Source organism: Rhipicephalus microplus, chromosome 9 (assembly GCF_043290135.1).
Source record: "Rhipicephalus microplus isolate Deutch F79 chromosome 9, USDA_Rmic, whole genome shotgun sequence".
Taxonomy (NCBI): Eukaryota; Metazoa; Arthropoda; class Arachnida; order Ixodida; family Ixodidae; genus Rhipicephalus; species Rhipicephalus microplus.
The window spans coordinates 51,701,468-51,719,973 of record NC_134708.1 but is presented as its reverse complement, the minus strand read 5'-3'; positions in this window follow the sequence as shown (position 1 = coordinate 51,719,973).

Here is an 18,506-nt window from a genome sequence, read left to right as displayed (position 1 = left end):
GGGCACGTTCTTTTTGAGAAGATCAGTTAGTGGTCGTGCAATTATAGCGAAATCGCGTATAAAGCGGCGGAAGTACGAGCATAAGCCCACAAAACTCCGAACATCTTTGGTTGAAGAAGGCAGAGGGAAATTCTTGACAGCGCTAATCTTGTCAGGGTCAGGTCGGACGCCAGCAGCACTTACAAGATGACCAAGGATCGTGATTTGTTGTCGGCCGAAATTGCACTTTTTCGAGTTCAGCTGGAGTCCTGCTCGACGAAAAACGGCTAAAATGGTCGACAAACGAGTTAAGTGAGTTTCAAATGTTGGGGAAAAAACAATCACATCGTCGAGGTAGCAAAGACAGATGGACCATTTATAAGCACGAAGAAGAGAGTCCATCATGCGTTCGAACGTTGCCGGGGCGTTGCACAGCCCAAAAGGCATAACCTTGAACTGATAAAGGCCGTCCGGTGTGATGAAGGCAGTCTTTTCTCGGTCTAAGTCGTCGACAGAAATTTGCCAGTAGCCCGAACGCAGATCAATAGATGAGAAGTATCGCGCGCCATGAAGGCAATCAAGGGCGTCGTCGATTCGTGGCAGCGGATATACGTCTTTGCGGGTTATCTTGTTCAAGGCACGGTAGTCAACGCAAAATCTCCAGCTGCCATCCTTCTTTTTCACTAAAACAACAGGTGACGCCCATGGACTTGAAGAGGCCTCTATGACTCCTTTGGAGAGCATTTTCTCGACTTCTCGTTGTATGACCTGGCGTTCGGACTGGGAAACACGATACGGTCGCCGTCTAACAGGATTAGCATCGCCGGTATGTATTTGATGACGCACGAAGGACGTTTGCCCTAAAGGGCGGTCATCGAAGTCGAAAATATCTCGGTAGGTAGTCAGAACGTGGTGAAGTTGCGCCAACTGACAGGGCAGAAGATCAGGGGCGATCATCATCGTGATTTCGTCGCTAGGTGCGTTTGCTCGGCTGGCTGCAGTAGGGGACGAACAGTCTTCAGGGTCCAATGCCACGATGCTACATGCATCAAGTGGGGAAACGTGGGCTAACGAAATGCCTTGCGGGAGAACTTGGGTCGAACTACTGAAGTTAAGGAGCGGAAGCTGAACGTAGTTGTCCACAATAGTCACGATTGTATGCGGCACAGCAACACTTCGAGCCAAGAGCACATCCACCAATGGAGACACTATGTAGTCACCGTCAGGAAGAGCTGGTGATATCGTTAAGGCAACACACGTGGTGGCTTGCGGTGACAGCCGAACATAATCAACAGCGCACAAGCGGTGTGACGGTGAGGACGGCACAGGTCCAAGTCGAGGCAGTTCAAGTTGAAGAACGCCGGTTGCACAGTCGATGAGAGCAGCATGGGTGGACAAGAAATCTAAACCAAGAATTAGGTCATTTGGGCACTGCTCAATAACTGCAAAGAGAACAGATGTGGGGTGATCGGCGATAGTGATGCGTGCTGTGCACATTCCTGTGATGGCAAGACTTCTTCCGTCGGCGACACGAATAACGCCAGGGGCAGCCGGTGTGAGCACTTTCTTCAGGCGGCGACGAAGTCGGGCACTCATCACAGAAATATGCGCCCCAGTGTCAACAAGTGCAGAAACAGTCAGGCCGTCAACGTCGACGTCGATCAAATTTCGTCGTGTCGGCAGTACAAGGAGAGGATTTGAGGTCGGTACCGAGGATGCAGCTTCACCTCCAAGAGCTGCACCGCTTAGTTTCCCTGGTGAGAATTGAGCGGGGAGGTCGGGCGTCGTCGTAGAGGAGAAGGGGACGACGGGCGACGTCCTGGCGGCGAACGAGACTGGTGACGTCGAGGCGACGGTGAGCGGCTGTGCTGCGTATCAGGGGCATCGCAGGCGTAGGAATCGACGGGCAGAGGCCGGCGGTAGTTGTCGGCGATCGGCTCAGGAAGTTGGAAACGACGGTAGCTATCGGTGCGGCGAGCAGTGTTATACTGGTTTCGGGACGAAGACCAATGGTTGTGGCAATACCGTGCGACGTGACCTATGCGGCGGCAGTTAAAGCAGATCGGCCGATCATCCGCAGTTCTCCATTCGGCCGGATTGCGAGAGCGTGGATAAGACCTTTCTTGGGGTGGTGACCTGGGGCGAGGCGGCGACCTTGAACGGAAGCCAATTGGTCGAGACTGAGCAACGGCGCAGACATCGAAGCCCAAATTGCTCAGTTCTTCCCGCACAATCGACTGTACCAAGCAAACCTGAGGTACTTGCAAATCGACGTGGCCGTTGGCGGGAAGAGTAGGTGTAATTGCTTCGATTTCCCGCCGGACAATTCGCGTAATTTCAGACGCTGGTGAAGACTGCCGATGGGAGGACAGTCCATCTTCGCAGGAGGACGTCGCTGCGGTGTTCGGCAGTCGAGTAAATGATCTTGAAATCCGCCTGCTTTTGGCCAGTTCAAAACGCCGGCATTCCTCAATAATTTCGTCGACGGTCGCGCAGTTCCGGCACATTAGCAGGTTGAACGCGTCGTCCGCTATGCCCTTGAGGACGTGGCCAACCTTGTCAGACTCCGACATGTCGTTGTCAACTTTACGACATAGAGCCAGCACGTCCTGTATATATGAGATATACGGCTCTGTGGACGTCTGAGCACGTATAGACAACTCCTTCTTTGCAGCCGCCTTTCGACCGATGGGCTTCCCAAATAAGTCGCGAAGCTTTTCCTTGAAGGTGTCCCAACTGCCGATCTCCTCCTCATGGTTCTCGTACCAGACTTTGGCCGTGCCTTTCAGGTAAAACAGCACATTGGCCAGCATAAGAGTCGGATCATACCGGTTGAGAGCACTGGTGCGTTCGTAGTCGGCTATCCAGTCGTCGACATCAACTTGGTCCGTACCGCAGAACGTTCCAGGATGCTTCGGATGCGTCAGCACGTACGTGGGTGGGGGTGGGGCCAGTGGAGGCGTTGCCGTGGATGGTGCGGGCGTCGCCGAAGCCGATGGAGAGGTGGCCGTGGGATCAGTCCCGTGTTCCATCACGGAAACTCCGATTTGACGACCACTGCGGAGCTCCGTTGTATGGCGCTTCGTTACCCAGCACTCCCACCAATTTGTTACGGAGCTCGCAAACACACGGAAGAGAGGAATGAGCGTATTTCCTATATTTACATACCAAAGTGACGCTTCAGAGCTGCCAGTCTCTCGCGCGGCGAGTCCACTTCTTTTTCATCGAACTGTTGTCCACGACGGTAGAGCCATGCCCACTGCCTCGTAATAATATCATTCTTTAGCAGCGTATATTTGTCATTTAGTTCTGACGATGCTCGAAGTGCAACTTGTCAACGGTGTGCGGAATGTGTAGGGTACTTTCACGCACTTTTAGCTTGTAAAAAATATTCTATGATGAGAGTAATATGAAATAACCTTTAGTTCGCAGGAGGAAGGCAAGCAACACTCAACATCAATGCTGATAGCTAAAGTTCAGTTGTGACATCCATGACTAGTTGTCACCCTGCTTACAAATCAAAATGAAACTAAGGAGTGGCAAAGAACCTGAATTGAGAAAATCGACTTAATCATTTGTTTTTTTTTTTCAGTCTAAAGTTACTTTGTGTTTGTAAAGCCATGCCCCGCCGCGGTGGTCTAGTGGCTAAGGTACTCGGCTGCTGACTCGCAGGTCGCGGGATCGAATCCCGGCTGCGGCGGCTGCATTTCCGGTGGAGGCGGAAATGTTGTAGGCCCGTGTGCTCAGATTTGGGTGCACGTTAAAGAACCCCAGGTGGTCGAAATTCCCGGAGCCCTCCACTACGGCGTCTCTTATTATCATATGGTGGTTTTGGGACGCTAAACCCCACATATCAATCATGTTTGTAAAGCCCTAAGCCTTTAACCTAAACATCCTGCCACTCGGTTCTTGGCCGATTCCCCTTTGTCGTTGTGCGCCGGTATTACAAGGTTCATCATCAGCAGAAGCAGCACATACGACAAGTTGCATATCTAATTCAATCATACGGTGTACAAAACAAGTCAACTACTGATATTAAATTTTTAGATGCTGTACTTTTCATAAAATAGATATTTCGTACAAAAAAAAGAAAAAAAAACAAAAAAACAATACTGCTCAATCTTAAGGTATAGTGCGGAGCTGTCCAGCCTTCTTTGTTCCTAGATTTTCCCCTTCGTTCTTCCATCTCTTTTTCTTCCCTCTTTTCCGGTATTTCGTGCGTTTTTTCCTCTTTATTTCTATTTATAGTCATTATCAAGGCTCTCGAAAAATAAGAACAAGACTTCTCTTCGTTCTGATGCGAGCGCACCTTCCAATGGCCATGCTATCAAGCAGGTGTCGGTAACCGATAGCCCGCGGGTACGGTGTACTAAACCGCAGGCCGCCTGCGGCCCCCCTGCACAGGGTCAAGCGCCGCTGCCCCCTTTTTCCCATACCCCTGCCGATCTGAAGGCTGACACGGCAGTTTCAACTTCTTTCACAAGTAAGTTATGTTTGATTGAACGTTCTGAAATACACGCAGAAAATGTACATGATTCCTAATGTAGCATTACCGACTAATGTCAATTCGCCGATTTCTCACGCTTTGCCGGCAAAGTCCCTCCCTCCACTGCCCAATTTTCGACGCCCCCCCCCCCCCCCCGTGTCGGCTTGAATTGCTACTTGACTCTCCACCTGAAAGGTTGCCGAGCCGTGCTACAGAGTGTTCCGAAATCGCCGTAATGGCTACTGGCGGCGCTGACTGACATTACCACGTTTAAATGCACATATATACTGAATCAGCGGACACAAGTGGGCGAGTTGGTTGAAATTCCTGTTTGAAAAAAATACGAAAAAAAAAACTACAAAACATAGGTACGAAGGAGACAGAACGATGGTCTACTATAGCAACGCGCTAATTTGGCAGCATGTATCCTGTATCCTTCTTGCCAGAGTGTTGCGGTTTTTACGCGCTTTTTTTTTTCTAACACGGACGTACATATCCTATAAAGAAGACTGAGGCATGACCGACAAGTAAAGCATCGGACGCGTTATTCGAAAGTCACAGGTTCGAACAGTGGCCGGGGCAACTTATATTTTCGTCCACTTTTCGTTCTGGAGAATAACATTGCAGTTACTACTAATAAAATTCTGTATACTTTCCTTGCCTTCATCGTCTGTTAGTTCTCATTATTTTTGTTTCATTGAAAAAAAAAAGATTGAGCCCGTAAGTTTAGGCATTCTTCTTTCATATGTTGTTTTGCCTGTGCGAACGTGTCCATCATAGCACTCGAAGAAAAAGAGGAACACGACTTCCCTTCACTCTGACGCTAGCACGCTCAAATGGCTATGCTATAGTGTGTTCTATCCTCACTTAAATGAATACTTCTTTTTGGAACGAGCGCATGCTCCAATGGCTATGTTGTAGAGTGTTCCACGTTCACAATAGTTAAGCATTCTCTTTGGCGCTAGCGCGCGCTCAAATGCCTATGTTATAGAGTATTCCACCATCGCCCTAATGAAGACTTCTCTTCTGCACGAGCGCATGCTCAAATGACCATGTTGTAGAGTGTTCCACACTCGCCTTAGTTAATAATCTTTTTGGCGCGAGCAAGTGCTCAAATGGCCGTGCTATATCTGGTTTTGCCTTGGTCACGCCAAGCTACGACAGCATACGACGATGGCAACACACGGCAGCCTGGCCCCTTACAGCACACCGCACTTAGCATCGCAGTTCTATGGGCAGTGTACCTCATCTTTTTCTTGCAGATGTGACTGTGAAAAGTGCACCAGTGTAACTATAAAGATTTAACTATTCTTTCGGTGAGCGAACACGAACCTGTGTTTTCTGAAGAACGTACGTAGTTCCCACAGTACAACGATGGCGACGAGCATATTCGTCAGTCATCGGCGCCGTGATCTTTAGGCCTTTGTAAATGCGCCATATTCTATACTATATAGCGTTATCGCTGTTTTTTTTATGTCCCACATAGTTTTCTGCTACGCGTCGTTCATGAAATATAGGTATGTAGTGACTATCGAAGGAAACACAGAAGGTTCCACACATTAATGGACGGCCTACGCCGAGCACTAAGGCGTGCACGCTATAGACTGTTGAATCTGGACGCCATAAAAATGTAAAACAGGCACGCATGGCAATATAAACGAACGCACAAAGCCCCCCCCCCCTCCCCTTCCTTTCATGGGCGTCGAAGGAGGGCACCCAGTCTGTCCCGTATCTTTATGCAGTCAGACCTTGTTTAAGTACGGCGTTATTGCTACGCGCGCGGGATTTTGACGTTTACCACTGACGCTGCATTCGAAAAACGGCATGCTTCCGACCTTCCTTTCTAGAAACCTTGAAATCAAAGGCAGTGGAAAGCGCGTCATTACTTTTTTTTTCGTCCATTGAGACACTCCTATTTTTTCAAACTCGACCTATATAGCGGGTTGAAGCACAGGAGTGAAACTTGGAGCCCTCTATAGTGGCGAATATTGTGGGCACGTATGAATACTGGTGTAACTCTACTAATGGTGGTAATGAGGATGCCAGAGAAAGGCCAAACAGCACGCTGTCGCAAAGCAGTTGTTTCCGATGTCACGTCACAGCATCCACCGCTGCCATCCAGTTGTAGTCGGGGGTCGCCCCCAGGACCGGAGCCAGCCACAGTCTCAGGAGAGGGGCCCGGAGTGGTTAACAGTAAATTTTATTTACATTATTTACAGGTAGCGTGTAACATGGTGGGTGTAGCATCATGTAACCTCTCGATGGAATGTTGATGGGAATTTCTGTGAGCTTGTCTGGAGCATCTCGACGCTCGCGTTTTATACCCTGGCCTTTCCAGGATTTCCTGCAGGGAAAAACAATGGAGGTCAGATAGTCCAATGAAAATGTCATCTTCACCTCCGCCCCCAAAAGGGAAAGGTGAAACGCCTCCTCCTTCCCAACCCAGAAAAAAGGGAAGAGGCATGCCCAGTTCATCCCATGGCGAGAGAGAAAACACTGCACAACGCCCACAACACAGCACCGCGCGTAGACATTGAGTCCTATGTGCAAATAAACTCTGAAGTCTGTTGCAGTGACAAACGTGTATGCGCCTTCAAAAGACAACGAAAGGCCCGCCTTCTGATGGCGCGAGAACCTGTGTCGCTTTTGCCAGCCTTGCCGATCGTTTCGGTCACGAGGGTCTTGAAAGCTGACCAGTTGGCGATGGTGGAATTGCAGTTGGTGAACAAAAGTTTAGCGACGTAAGCCAAGTAAAAAAGAATGTATCCGAGAAGAATGTATCCGAGTCGTTGTCCCACTTTTTGCTGGCACCTACGCGTTCGTACAGGTACAGCTAATTTTCGACGTCTCGCTCACCACCGCCGCTGAAGATGTGCGAGACCCGTTGACGGGTAGTGCCCGGGCAGGGGCAAGGGCTCATAAACTGTGATAATAATTAACGGAAGAATAATGAATGAGTTCGCTGAAAGCCCATATGATTTTATAGGGAGCAACGCACCACAGACTATGCAGAAGACATCATCAGCCTGCTCACTCCATCTGAACTAGGGACGAGACAGTATTCCTGATTAAGTGGCACACAAACGCTTATGTTCATGGTACACTACTTCACCCCAGCACGCCGACTAAAGACTCGTACATTTGCATGTATTGTGAAGTCCCGGATACTCTGTGCCATGGTATGCGTATGCGCTTACGAAACCTTAGCACATCTGCGCTACTTGATGAGCAGTGGGAGGCCAAGTTATCGGACACTGACCCGAAGAATTAGTGAGGCCTGCTTCAGCGGGCCCGAGATGTGGTGAAGGTCCACGGCTACCACGAATAAACAGGCCACCCACCTTGGCCGCATAGTGCAATTGCTCACAATAAACGATCCTTCTCTCTCTCCCTCTCTCAAGTATCATGGAGGCACCTGACGGGGCAAACTTCAGCCGCGTTCTTCTCTCTACATGGCCTCAGAGATCTGCTTCGTAAACCCGCGAAACACATACCTAATATAAAGAAGACACACCACTGCCATACACTTGAGTCAAGGATTAGTGTCGCTACCAGAACTTTTCGTAATGTAGGGAGAGAGTGAATGAAATAGCTGGGTTACTGAAAACAAACCGCGCACTCATTACGCGTAGTTTTACCACTCATAGTCATTCCTGATTTGTGCATTTCATGTCTATAACGAAACCTAATACAAACTAATGTAAGTTATGCTTGACTAAATGAGCCCGGTTTTTGCTGATCTTAAGGTCATTACCACCTCGGAACTTTGAAAAGACACTAAAGAGAAGGTTTACTGTGACAAACTGCACTCTGAGAACCCTATAATGGCATATGTTTTATTATCTTAAGTTCATAATTAGGAGATAAAATCAAAATCGAAGTTTCATTTTTAAATGTACCACCGAAATTCTTGTGCGTGATGTCAAAAATGTCAAAAAATGTATTTTTCGTGTGTTCACAACACTGGCTCAAATAAATATTCGAAAACATCGTGTATTAGGCCTATAGGATCAACAGACGACAATGTAGTTCATTTTTATCGATTGGGAGTAACGCAGTACAGACGCCTTCGAAGTCTATACCGTCCCGGTGCTTTGTGCGGGAATCTCAAGGTGGTGCCTTAGCCCGCATTTTTTTTCGTGCGTTTTCTAAGATGGTGGTGGTATAGGAGAAGTGTTTCGTGATTGTTAAAATGTATTTTACTAATACGAAAAAGCCGTTTGCTGTTCAGTGTCTCTTTAATATGTTTCGAAATATTTGCATTTTAACGCCTCCTTACAGTCCGGCCACTTGAACAACAAACACCAAAGAAGAAATTATGTAGATAGAGAAATTATTCTTTGAAAACTCCTTTCAATATTTTAATCACGCACCTTATGTTCTTGAATAAAGGAGTAAATGAAGGTCAGTGCTAACTTTTTATTCTTCTCAGATGAATGTTTATTAACGCCAGTGGGACTTCAGATTTCAAAAACAGTTTTTTTTTTATTTTGCCACGTTGGCTGAACAAATTTTCTTCAAACTTAGTACGTTAAGTCTTTTGCCGCAAATGTGCGAACAATGTACTTCATTTTCACTGATCAAGATTGTTAACTGTATAGTTTCAATGCTGTTGTTTGCTTTGGAAATGTATATGTCTGCAAATGTGAATCTAGCGTCTAAAAGATGCCGTCAAGATTTTTGACATCTCAAAGAGCCAGTGCGTAAATTTCAAAGAGGCGTCAAGGTCTTAGTTTTTTTTTTCTTTATCGCGTCTTCTCACTCGTCAAACATCTTTTTGAGCAAAAATCAAAAGTTTGTGTCTGGCATTATAGGAAATGAGGAAACTAGAACAAGAAAAGTAGTTTTTCATGGTGTTCTTCTCTATAGGTCTGTCTCTGGAAGTAATTACTGACGTGAATGACGACGTTAGTGGCTGACGTGCCACATGCCCACTGTTTTATTTTTCAGGCTTTCTGTCAGCCAAACATTTGTTCAATTTTTTTATTTCTGTATTGCGAGCAATGCGCAGGTCATTCATTTGTTGTACGAGTCCAGCAGCATGCGTGCTGTGACGCTGTAGGTGACGGTAGCAAGAAAAGTGATTGTTGCTTCTTATTCGATTAGTTCCTAAACAGTTGCTTCAGGGCGCACTGTCAGGTTGACAGCGTTTATTCTGACAAACTGCCAAGTTCTGCGGAGAAGATGCCACGTTTCTTCCTTCTTCGGTGCATGGAAGCACGTTGCAAAAATTAAAAAAAAAGCCAATGGAAAGGGCAGGGTAGCTAGCTAAAAAGGTGCCTCATTGACTTCCAGCGGGTGCGCAAATAGAACGAGAAAATTAGATTCGATAAAGAAAAAATTGGCAGATCCCATGTACAGTGACAATCGATCGATGATATGCGAAGCACGAATGAAGATATGTCACTTTACAATCAGCACAACATTACGAGGCGGAGGTAAATTATGCCGTACATGATTTCCATGTCTGATTATCATGTTTGGACGTGTCTTTTACCTTCGTCATCCATTCACGTCACCAGATACCAAATTTGGTATACGTGGAGCTTGCGAAATGGCCACGAGCATGCTATAAGCGTAGCATGCAGTCAAGTTTTACATGACACGCATATCATAATTATAATGTTTGGACGTGTCATTTACATTCTTCGTCTATTCACGTCACGTCATGTCTGCTTTGATATATGTCAAGCTAGCGAAATGGCCGCGAGCAAATCATGAGCGTGGTATGTTATCATCATCTTACGTAGCACGCATGTCATGGTTATCATGCTTGCACCAGCCAAATACCTTCGTCATCCATTGACATCACGTAACACTAAATTTGGTATATATATATATATATATATATATATATATATATATATATATATGGATCTAGTGAAACGGCCACGAGTGCATCATGAAAGGCCCAATATTGTTGCGAAGCGCGCCTCCGACGACGTTACGAAGGGTACCTTGAAATCTCACCGCTGCAACCACTGTTTCGAATGACGGCGACGCCAACACGGTCCCGAAGGCGCCACTGCTTCGAACTCCGCCGGGAAGGTCACCAGCCGTTTGGTAGCGTAGGTTTCTCAGCTCGCGACTGCTTCTGCGCTGAGCTGATAGACGAGCGGACGAGACGATGGTGAGTTAAACAAGGTTTATGTACAGCATATATACAGAGGCGTTTCAAATTCGGCACTGGGACCGACAGAGACGCGAAGAGCCGAGCTCTTCTCTCTAACACATAGCTCTACTCTCAAATGGGTCTGCTGTCAAAAGGGGTCTGCTGCCCGCGACGCGCCGCAGGGCTTCTTTTATATGCACCGGGTGGATTCTTTGAATAACAAAATGTCCAACCAGAAGCGCCGCTGCTCGCGAGGTCAGAATCCTCCAATGAGTTCGCCGCTGGGCCGCGTCCTTCTTTCTCATCGAATCTGGAGAGGCTGCGCTGCAGGTGGCTGCACCCAAGGACGAGTGACGTCGCCGCGCATTGCGTAAGCCACCAGACAGGAAGACGCCGGTTGTTTACTCGACGGGCTCGCGGCTGAGATGACTCACTGCACGTGTGCGCCAGAAAGGCGCCGCCGTGTGTTGACGCCGTTGAGTTGTTCGTGTCAGGCGGGCTCGCGGGCTGGCCTTGACACAGATTTTCTTTTTCCGAGGCACGGACGTTCGTTGTGGACTCGCAGGCATAACAGCACCCCCGCCGCCAGACAATGCGCCGGAAAGACGAGCTGCCTCCACGTGGCTCGGATGTCAGGCGCGCTCGTTCGCCAGGTCCCTCCAGGTTCGCCTCCAGGGCTTTGGGGGAGAATGCAGCTCCAGACTCTGTTCCGGGAACACATCCCATTCTTGAGGACGGATCCAAGCTCCACTGGCTTGTCGCCACAACTTGTCGACCAGCTTCGCTCGTCTGTTCTGATGATCTTTGGTTTCAGCACTTGTCGATGGTTCTGCAACTTGTCAAGAACGCTTCGACAACAGACAACACACGACACAAGCAAGTGCCCTCGGTCACCCGACAGAACACCAGACAAAGTATAGTACAACATATACCTAGCTACGCGTCTATCGGAATTTCGTTCCCTCTACATCAAAGAGGCACATGTGGGACACGAGACTCTTAAAATGACAACTCAAACTTTTACACGTACAACAACGCAACGAATTAGAATACCACATAAAGTTGGCCCCTTGAGACCACTCTGAACGAGAGCGCTCAGCCCAGGTCGTGATGAGGACAAAATTTTGCCCCGAATCGCCAGCGAGAAACCGAAAGGTGGAGAAGGTACTAGCTAGAACGCACTGCTCAATGGACCTGCATTAGCGTATAGCTTTCCTTTTTTTTTTGTAGCGAACGTCAAAGTTGTGCTGTCGGAGCATCATTCTCCATCTCAGTAACCGGCCACTTTTAGGCGACGATACCTATGCGGTACCAAGAGCGGCTCATACTTGCGATGTTGCAGAGGGGAACAACGATACGGCTTGCTAGGGATCGGCTCCTCACAAGTTAGCTTGACATCGTGTTCGATCACCGTCGGGTTTCCGGGACGGTCCGAACACACGTCTCCAATCTCGGAATCAATCATACTCGGGTCCTCTTTTTGGACTTCACTTAACCTAGGCTCTAGGTTCAACTGCTCCAAGGTTACCTCCGATTCCCTTTCGATTACTTCACTAGAACTAAAAATTTCTGCTCCTTCTTCCTCTAAAGCATTCAACAGCAGATTTACGACCGCTTGACGTTGAACGTATGGTTTCATCAAGTTACAGTGGTAAATTTTGTTTGGCCACCTTCCTAATTTCAATTCATAATTGGTATCAGAAAGCTTCGATATTACTTTGGCGGGCCCTTCCCAATAAACCTCCAGCTTGTTCTTTTTGGACGGCCGCAGCAGCAATACCTGACTTCCTACTTCAAAAGCGCGCTTCTTCACCGATTTGTCGTTGTACTCCTTCGACAACACTTGTGCAGCTTTCATGTGGCTTTCCCCTAGCGCTTCGATCGAGAGGTCCTCACGCTGCTCTTGAATGAGTGTCTCTCGATCAACCCTCGACAGCTCGTTCCAACTTTCCGCTACAGGCGAGAGCGTTGCAGCCCTCTCGCTCTGACTCAATGGCGCCATGTCGTCTCCCCTTGCTACGAAAACCGCGCCGGTCGCTTCGGCGACGGGCCGCTCGAGTGACTGCTCACGTGACACACACGGAGAATCTTGTGTCTGAAATTCCGTCGACTCGCCGCCAAGATCACACAGATCTGCTGCTTTTGAACTTGTTGTTTCATCACATAAAACAAGATCAAGTTCCCGCGAAAGCTTCCGCGCTTGCGATCGCGTGAGGGCTATGTCCTCGCCTACTACGAACGGTGGCAGTTGGTCGCGAATTCTCTGACTGCTGACCTGAACTGTCGCATAAGCTACGCTAGGCGCCTGCGAACACTGTAGGATTGCCAATTCTCTTCGTTTCAACTCAAGGCGCTCCTGTCTCTCGGCCTCCTCACGGCATTCTCGCCTTTCAGCTTCTTCACGTTCGCGAACTTCTAGTTCCCGCCTTTCAGCCTCCTCGCGGCGTGCTTTGATATACTCCCAGGCCTCATCGACTTCCTCAGCCGAAACTCCTTCATCTCTCATGATCTCAAGGATCGCTTGCTTTCGTTTCGCACGGCCCAAAGTAATGCTGAGTTCCTCACAAATTTCGATGAGTTCCTTCACTTTAGGTTCTCCATCGTTCACACTAGCCTCTTACTGTTTGCCCCTGTTAACAATTTACTTGCCGTACCCACTATAAGTCAACTAGCAAGACGCGCAAGCAATTTTTCACACTCCCGTGTTTACACCCTCCGCATTAACTTTGGTTTCAAAGCGCTTCGACTTGGCTTGAAACGATCAAAGCTCACTCTAATGCTTCACACAGCCCTTCTCTAAACTACTATAACCCGAGCTAGAGTAGTCTGGTGAACTGAGGGGAAAACATCAGGCACTCACCGCATCGATGCCGTTGACGCCGGCCGATCCCGCACCTGTTAACCAATGTTGCAAACGCTGCCACCACTGTTGCGAAAGACGGCGACGCCAACACGACCCGAAGGCGCCACTGCTTCGAACTCCGCCGGGAAGGTCACCAGCCGTTTGGTAGCGTAGGTTTCTCAGCTCGCGACTGCTTCTGCGCTGAGCTGATAGGCGAGCCGACGAGACGACGGTGAGTTAAACAAGGTTTATGTACAGCATATATACAGAGGCGTTACAAATTCGGCACTGGGACCGACAGAGACGCCAAGAGCCGAGCTCTTCTCTCTAACACATAGCTCTACTCTCAAATGGGTCTGCTGTCAAAAGGGGTCTGCTGCCCGCAACGCGCCGCAGGGCTTCTTTTATATGCACCGGGTGGATTCTTTGAATAACAAAATGTCCAACCAGAAGCACCGCTGGTCGCGAGGTCAGAATCCTCCAATGAGGTCGCCGCTGGGCCGCGTCCTTCTTTCTCATCGAATCTGGAGAGGCTGCGCTGCAGGTGGCTGCACCCAAGGACGAGTGACGTCGCCGTGCGTTGCGTCAGCCGCCAGACAGGAAGACACCGGTTGTTTACTCGACGGGCTCGCGGCTGAGATGACTCACTGCACGTGCGCGCCAGAAAGGCGCCGCCGCGTGTTGACGCCGTTGAGTTGTTCGTGTCAGGCGGGCTCGCGGGCTGGCCTTGACACAGATTTCCTTTTCCCGAGGCATGGACGTTCGTTGTGGACTTGCAGGCATAACAATATACTCCAGCGTAACATTAACGCCCGCACGCGGGGCGCAGCAACGCTACGCTAGCAAAACGCGAGCACTCTATACTCTGACGCCAGGTGCAACCTACGCGACCAGCGTCCGGCGGCGCGGCCCGGCGGCAACCAGTGCGAAATGCAACGTGCTGCATTTCACGCCGATGACGTTCTCCAGCTCTACCAACGCCTCCTCTAGAAAGATGCTTGAGGAATGGCTCGCGCTTCCAGTGGAGTTGGCCTGCCTTCAGCTTTAAACAAGCGCCGTGCGGTGGCGCTTGCGACAGACACTATCGCGTTCGCGAAGAAATTGACTGGTAAATACTTTGAAAACAGCAGGGGGCCAAACCAAAAAGAAATATCGTTTAAAAAGAAGGTAAAGGAAGCTGAGACCGATATTTGGGGAATCGGCATGATTAAGAAGTCCGCACTAGAGATCTATCGAACTTTTAAGCAACAAATTGGCAAGGAAAGAATCTATGATAATACTCGGGGTAGTTCTCTACTGTTTGAGGCCAGGACGGGAGTATTGCGAACCAAGGCATATGGGGCCAAATACGAAGGGGTAGACACGGTATGTAGTGCGGGTTGAGCGGAAGAAGAAACTGCCGAACACTTCATAATGTTCTGTAAATGGCTTCACCCTATAGTCCAGGATGATGGCACAGAGTTTTTCAAAGCACTGGGGTTTAGGGACAGAGAGGGCAAAATAGACCTTAAGCGGGTAGAATTAACTAGAAGGAGGTTATCTGATTGGTGGCTAAAATCAAGGCACGAGTGAAAATTAAACCCTTCACTGCAAAGTACGAATCCTCAACCTCACCATTTATATACAAAAATAAATCTAGTTTTTTTGTTCATTAAGTATTACGGATTGGTGGCACTAGCCACCGCCCGATATAAAGGGTACAGCCATATCCATCCATCCACCCACCCACCCACCCACCCGTCCGTCCGTCCGTCCGTCCATCCATCCATCCATCCATCCATCCATCCATCCATCCCATTCCATCCATCCATTCCATCCATTCCATCCATCCATCCATCCATCCATCCATCCATCCATCCATCCATACATCCATCCATGATCACGGCGACGGGCGATACTAGCTAAGCGCAGCTAAACGTTTCTCATCTGCGGCCCATAGGGGCGCGTCAGCCGAGAGTTGTTCGAGACCTGTAACTGTAGACCACTGTTTCGGAGGCTATGCAGAGTGTTGCATTGTTGCACTGTCCGCCACAGGTGACGCTAGTGACCGAGAACATTCTAAAATGAAGAAGGAAAAGGGTGTGCCTCCGTGGTGAGGCAGCTGTTTTTCTTCTCATGCGGCAGGCATTTTTCAAGAGGAGGCGTTGGCTCTACCCTGACAGAACTGCGTCTGCCTTTCTTTCTGGTGGAGAGACACCCGGGCGCGCTCAGATGCGCATGCGTCAAAGCAACACAGCGTGGCGCGCGCCCGAGAGTATATGGCTGAAGTCCCTGAGATCATAGTTTCCCACAATACTTACTAGAGAGAACTCTGGCGCTAGTGTCTATGGGAGCTGCAACGCACGGCGCTTCAGAGAGCATGGGAATGATGGGTAGTACACACATTTGTCTAATATTAGTACTTCTGGCCTGCTTTTGGCTCCGTGTGTGTTCGTGTGGCTTGAAGCTGTTTTCTTACGAAACAAGTATTCTGACCCGCAGGGTGCGGGTGCGAATCCCGGCTGCGGCGGCTGCATTTCCGATGGAGGCGGAAATGTTGTAGGCCCGTGTGCTCAGATTTGGGTGCACGTTAAAGAACCCCAGGTGGTCTAAATTTCCGGAGCCCTCCACTACAGCGTCTTTCATAATCATATAGTGGTTTTGGGACGTTAAACCCCACATATCAATCAATCGATCAATCAATCAATCAATATATCAATCAACAAGTATTAGCAAATGTTCAACGGTTGCTCTTCACCATTTTATTTTTTTTAGATTTACTTTCCAAATTGGCTCACGAAGTTCAAGAGGGTTCAATCTTACTTTCAAAACAAAGCCGAAACACAGCATTAAACGAAGCCGCAAGTACGATTCGCCGCCCGCAAGTACGAAGACTAGGCAAATGTGTGTACTACCCATTGTTCCCATGGTCGCTGAACGATCGCAGCACCAGAGTGCCCTCTAGTTAATTTTGAGAATTTCTATGCCTGAGATCAAGAGGCTTTAATTTTTAGCTGGCAGATCGGTGGTGCCTGGCGTTGCATCGCCGGTGCGCACGCGCGCCGGGTCACGTCGAAGTGTATTGGCGCCTTGAGTATGGCAAGTAGTCATGTTCTTAATTTACACGCATCTGATGATTATTATCTTTACACCACTCAGACACCTTCGTCCTGCATTCACGTGACGTAATAACAAATTTGGCATATGTGAAGCTAGCAAAATGGCCGCGAGCGCATCATGAGTGTGGCATGTAGTCATGCTGTTACATGACACACATATCATGATTTTTATGTTAGCGCCTGTCGTTTGTTTGCCATGCAGTCATGCCATACCATACCAGTTTTGTAACATGTCATGTGGACCTAACCACCGCAAGAGCAGCAAGACCAGTTAATGTAAATAACTATTTCATGACATACAGATACTAGTCATGATTTTCATGTAGCTTACTAGTCCACTAGTTTGCATACGTTAATGTTATGGCATACCAAGTCTAGTATCGATACCATTATCGAAACGTCCAGGAGAGCTAAAAGTCCTAAGCGGATATATATTGTCGCGGTACAACGCGAATAAAACACAGATACACCTTGGGACGATGAAAGGCAGCGTGTCCTGAACAGCTCAGTCACAAGATCGTCTTCTTCAGCCTCGAGAGAAGCTAGAGGCCCACTACCTCGTGCCCACTAAATGCCCCATCATTGTTATCGTCCACATGTAGACACGCGTCATTTGCCTCTCTCCCAAAGAGCATCGCCCCGATGCGCAGTCTGTAATGCAGTTTTTTTTTCTAAATTAAAGTATCATGCAATCACTCGCTGACGTAGGGTTTCATGCGGACTACGTGAACGAGTTCAGGATGGTGCTGGCGACGCCTTGTACTATACGAACAGTCGGGAACAACTTCGTAAGTGACATCGCTCAGTCGTCGCCCAACTAGGTACGGTCCAAAGTATCTTCTTAAAAGTTTTTCGGAAAGTCCTCGTTTTCGTATGGGCGTCCAAACCCATACTTTGTCGCCAGTTTGGTAGACGACTGTTCTGCGGTGAGCATTGTAGCGGCCTGCATCGTAGTCTTGCTGCTGGCTGATCCGTAAACGTGCAAGTTGCCTAGCTTCTTCTGCGCGTTCCGTAAACGTGTCGGCATCCGGGACGATGTCGTCGCCTTCGTGCGGTAACATTGCATCTAACATGGTTGGTACTTCCCGTCCATGAACGAGGCTGAAAGGTGTCATGCGGGTCGTTTCTTGCTTGGCCGTGTTGTATGCAAACGTTATGTAAGGCAAGATTGTATCCCAGTTTTTGTGTTTGACGTCAACGTACATCGAAAGCATGTCTTCAATGGTTTTGTTTAGACGCTCTGTCAGCCCGTTTGTTTGTGGGTGGTATGCGGTGGTCTTACGATGCGTTGTTCCACTCAGCATCAAAACATGGTCCAAAAGAGCTGCTGTAAATGCGGTTCCTCTGTCTGTGATTACGACGGTTGGTGCACCATGCCTCAGTACAATATTCTCGATAAAAAATCTTGCCACCTCCGCTGCTGTACCTCTCTGGATAGCCTTTGTCTCGGCATAACGGGTCAAATAATCCGTCGCGACGATAACCCATCGGTTGCCTGCAGTAGAAGTAGGGAGTGGGCCCAAAATGTCCATGCCGATCTGGTGGAATGGAGTCATTGGGACCTGTACGGGTTGCAGGAGGCCAGCTGGTTTAGTTGGCGGTGACTTGCATCGCTGGCAGTCGAGACATGTACGGACGTGGTGCTTCACGGCTGTGGTTATTCTTGGCCAGTAATACCTTTGCTGTACCCTGGCCAACGTTCTTGTGTAACCCAAGTGGCCAGAGGTAACCTCGTTGTGGCATGCTTTCAGTACTTCGGTGCGAAGGGCTGCTGGGATGACGAGCAGATAGGCAGATCCCGTCGACGAAAAATTTCGTTTATAGAGTAATCCGCCACGTAAACAAAATGATGACAACGCTCTTGCGAAAACTCTTGGCGCCTTCCGAGATCTGCCATCCAAGTAGGTAATTAAGCCAAGCAACTCAGCGTCGTCTCGTTGTTGCTGCGCAATGGTGGTCGTGTCGAGGACACCGAGAAATGATGTTTCC